Below are 4,779 nucleotides of genomic sequence, written 5' to 3' on the forward strand. Positions count from 1 at the left end.
CAAGGCCTTCGAGGTCCTAGGAAGTCTGAGGTTCCATACCTCACGGGAAATCAGATTTTTTTTCCATTTTCCTCTCGAGAGAGACAAGACCGCTACAAACACTTTTTTTCTTCAATTTTACTACCGAGTTCAAATTTTATACCTCTACTAATCTTACTCTCTCAACACTCTCGAAACTGCTGATCCAAGCAGAGTGTCTCGATGAGATGATAGCTTATTCGACTCAAAGTTAAATTCCTTCTGTTACAGTTAACAGAGATGTTAAAATTAATCATTTTCGATTGTTTTGAAAATTTAAGCCTGTCACCTATGAAAGTAGCCCACCCACTCATCACAGAGTCTCCGTGGCAACACAGCGGTCAAACGTCAAGCATGCGTAAGTGGTTCAATTTTGGACAGTTGCGCGTCAATTTCCCGCGCAAAATTTCTCATCCCCTTGAGGGACAGTTTCATGATGAATTGATCATTGCAACTTTGCTAACTTTTCCAAAGACTTAAATTTTTATTTGTAGCACTTAGGTATACTTTATCAAGACGGTCCCCATGAAGCACTTACAACTTCTTCTCTATTACGCGTTTAAGAAATTATCAATAGCTCCAATGCTGAAATTTTAGGCAAATGCTAGCTCTTACATTTGTAGCTTACCATGGCTTGTTTATGACTCCCTCATTTAAGATAACAAATCAGTGGCCGCGTTCTCTTCAAGTAGCGAAGTTTTAGCGACATATAATTAGAGCATCCATAAAATGAACAATCATATTAAAATGTTCACTGATTTGCAAGTAAATTAGTATTCCTATGTTTTAACATATTCTATAGTTTTGTCATCCTTCCTCTCCTGACCTGTGAAATGCAATGAAAAAAATTATTGTTTATCAGGTTTAGAATGTACTTGAAAGTGCAAAAGATTGAGTTAGCTGTCTGCGCCCTGACATCAGTATGCATATTCCTTATACTGTTCTCTAGACATTTCCTAAGGTGCTAATAAGGATAATTTGTTCAGTAGTGAAGAGGTTCTTTAGTTGCTGATCATTCCTTTATTCTCGTGCCAGAATTGTGTGTCGGGATTGATATTGTAAGGAGGAATTAGGTTTTAGTCACTTTTGGGGGTCAAAGAAGGGTGAAGGCGATAATCAGTTGAGTGTTGAGGGAATCTTCAAGATGTTTCTCTATGTCACTGCAATTTATTTTCCTCTTCATGTTATAATAAAGTTTGCTGTATGTCTGTTCAGTTACGCATATATGCAACGAATAAATTATGGTTATACAAGGGGAGATTATCTTCGCTTGAGTTAAGAAACCACTGATACACATGCCTGCGCCGCGTATGTCACTAATTTTTTGTTCAAACCGCGTAATACACACGCAAACGGCATAAAAAGACGATACTTCCACTTACTATGTCTTTCTTCAAATAAAAACAGCGTCCTTTAACTCTGATACATTCGGTGAATCCCTTGTTGTCGTTTCCATCCTTGAGTCTTCTGACAGCGACCCCACATATCTTTTCCCATTGTTCTTTGTATCTGGCTTTTTTTGTTTATTTCTTCGCAGAATCCAACGACGGGAGTGAAATCGAAAAGGTTTATTGCTTTCGGAGTTGATTGTTATAATTAAATTACAGAGGAGTAGGATAAACAGGAAAACGAAGAGAGGCCTGGACGACTTCATGACTCAAGTTCTGAGGAAAAAAAAGGCCAAGATCATTAAAAATTGTCATCATTGTGCGTCACAATCATCGTTTCTTCGTGTAACTTTATATTCATTCATTCAACTCCCATAACGCATACCTCGTTCCCAACAAGTAACCTCGCAACTCCGATTGATAGTAGCGCCCGACTAGTCTCTGGTAACAAGGTTTTGATTTAGAATCCCGTCGAAGCTTGAATTTTTTCTGGCTTTTTTCTGCATACGCTATAACTTGCCGAGACCCTTCGAAGAGGTACGCAAGAATTAGTTCTGCCCTAAGGATTGTGTACATGTACTGGATTCAAAAATGCCGGGTGGATAACAAGATTTTAAACCATTTAAAAAAAAAAAAAAAAAAAGCTTAACGCAAATTGCAGATTGAAATGAAATGTTATTGATCAGCACGATCACTTAACTTATCAGAAGTAAATTATACACGATTCGCTATTAATTTAATTAGTTGCTCGCCGTTAAGAAGATTTCTACCGCAATGTTCTTTCACGGTAGCTGGCTCTTACCGTACTCGATTCATAACTTCATTGTTTTTCTTTCCTTCATACAATGTTTGTGTCGTTGTCACTGATTTTGTGCATCCATACTGTTAACATGGATTCCCGTGTGAAAAATTATCTGGCATAAGCTCAATTCGTACACAAGCGTTCTAAAATCAATTAACTCAGAAACTGTTTTATTTTAACATGCAGTGGTTGAAATTAAATTGAAAGCAGCAGGAGTCTCACGCAATAATACGGTTTTCAAAACCAAGTGAATTATCACCTACATTTCAGGTGTTCCCTCAACTAATAGCCTAAAAACGTCTTTAGTTACCTCATTTTCATGATAAAGTTAATGGCAGCTGCTAATCAAAAGTTTCAACAATCTTCCCATACAATGGCAGGTTAAATTTCCTCCATTGACTTTGTGATCGACGCTTGCTAACGTGTATTCATTTTGATGCAGGATTGCAAAAGCTAACAAGCTCTTTCGTCAGATCAAACGCTAATGGCCCCTGATGTGCACAAAAGAGCTACTTTAACAACAACATCTTTGAGGTGGTGTTAAGTTGCAGTTGGTTTTGTGGACTGGAAAGCCAAGCTGAGATGTCTAGCATTCTCTAATGACTTGCCAATGACTTCAGTTTTTTGAAGATGTTTTTCTCACTTGCAGGTTGCATTGAACAATAAAATTTTATATACAATATCAAAGCGCCATTTTCGGGTTTGGTTTATTAATCATATCTTTCGTTGAGCGAAGTACCACTGCATAGTCATAAAACTAAAAAATAAAATGACGGTGAATAGAGAGCTGTAAGGCGAGTGACTCGTATGTTTTTTTTATATTGTTCCCCCAACATTCCGTATAGGATTATAATGTTATAGCACCAAGGAAAATTGGATCCATTGCTTCTTGTAAAATTTCAGATAAACGTTTTTAACTGAGGAAGTAAATCTAATTATTGTAAACGTAATATTTGGGGAGTTTTATGATGTAAAGACGAACTACCGTTCATGCAAAGAACTTTGTGAAGAGCACACTGCGTTTGTTTTACTACGACCATTAACGATGCTAGATTATCCCTTTAGCACTACATGTGAACGGTGCCTGGAGTCCGCAGTAGAAACGCGAATTTGCCATCGGGGCTCCCAGTTTCGGAAAACAAAAAAATTTGCAGTGATTCGAGGTTTTTATTTCTTGTAGGGCAACTAGGAAATAAAAAAAGTTTTGACACGAGACTGCAGTACTTTTTTTTCTCCTCACTGAACGTATTCTCCCATCACATTTTCATTGGCAATGGTTTGCGTATGCAAGCTCCTTATTCTCTAGAATTCGTGGTCAAGAAAAATTCACCTTCCGTATTCTCCCTGAGAGCTTTTCAAATAGCCTACCGAAAGCAATTTTAAAAAAGCGCCCTAGGGAAAAGTAACGATATGTGAGTCCGCAAGATACATTTTTAAACCTTTCAGTTGGCTGTGATCGGCGGCAGTGCTTCCATGACCAAGAGCGATTAAAAAAAACGTGTACAGCCCTGATAGCCCGGTTTCAAAAGAACTTAATTTTTATCTCTATTTCATTGATTTTTATTTTTTTATTCTCTTCCACGAAAATCTATATTGAGAAGTTTTTCCATAAGTTAAATAATCTCGCAACTGGAGACCGGAAAACGCTTGGGTGGGTTTAAATGTTAGGAAGGCAATTCGAACATGGCAGCAATACACTAAGATTTTAAGGTACGAAAAGCCTTCTCTCATCTCGACTAGTTTGATCGCAAGATGCATGTGAATAATCAGAAAAATTATGAACTTGTTAGAAATGCATTTCGAAAAAAAACGAAAATAATGATACAATAAAGTCGAATCTAAGACATTTTTCTTTGTGTTAAATACTTTTAGCAAGCAGAACGAAGGGCAAAAGAAGCAGCTTAGTGAATATCAGCAAACTGATTTAAAACCATTTGTTTTAACCCTTAAACGAACTTATTTAAAAAGGCCCATATTAAAAGTTTTCTGTTAATATTCTGAATAGAAACGGGTTAAACGACTTACCTTTTTCTATCTTTTAAAACCGCTGATATGTCTGATCTACAGCAATCGACTTCCCTCGACAAAACTTAATTATCTTTGTTGGACAACTTCTATTTATCCACAATGGAAGCCCACGTTTTTCACACTGACTGCAAATAAAAAATACATTCAACAAATTGTTGCCTATTTCCGGCATTCGTTTGGCGAACATGAAAGGGTGAAATTGAGGAAGATGTCTCGACATTTTACGTAAAATAAAATATATTATTAAACGCAGGCTAAAGAAATTTGTTTCAAGTCCAATTATTTTAGCCATTAAGTTTATTGCTCTCCTAGGAGAATGTTTTCACAACTCTCGCAGCTGTTTCAACTGAGAAAGGTTAAAGTTCTTTGTTCAGTGCTAGATACAGAACTAAAACAAACTATTTTGTCTCATTCAACAACGAAAGCTGACTTTTAAAGACAATCAAACATAATATGAACAGATTTTCAAATAAGGTGTCTGTTTGATTTGTTAACTTTCTTTCAGAAAGCAGCTATTTTGAACTCGTTTTGTTGCGTTCTGTT

At 36.6% G+C, this 4,779-nt stretch overlaps 1 long non-coding RNA gene across 1 annotated transcript; it reads right to left on the reverse strand.

Annotated features, from left to right (window-relative positions):
* Window positions 1-480: 480 nt before the first annotated feature.
* LOC131780930 (uncharacterized) lies at window positions 481-4,350 on the reverse strand. Its single transcript, XR_009339920.2, has 3 exons — window positions 4,234-4,350; window positions 1,401-1,682; window positions 481-844 (listed from the first exon to the last, which is right to left on the reverse strand). It is a non-coding gene; the product is annotated as an uncharacterized lncRNA (long non-coding RNA).
* Window positions 4,351-4,779: the final 429 nt, after the last annotated feature.

Source organism: Pocillopora verrucosa, chromosome 10 (genome assembly GCF_036669915.1).
Source record: "Pocillopora verrucosa isolate sample1 chromosome 10, ASM3666991v2, whole genome shotgun sequence".
In the NCBI taxonomy this organism is placed as follows: domain Eukaryota; kingdom Metazoa; phylum Cnidaria; class Anthozoa; order Scleractinia; family Pocilloporidae; genus Pocillopora; species Pocillopora verrucosa.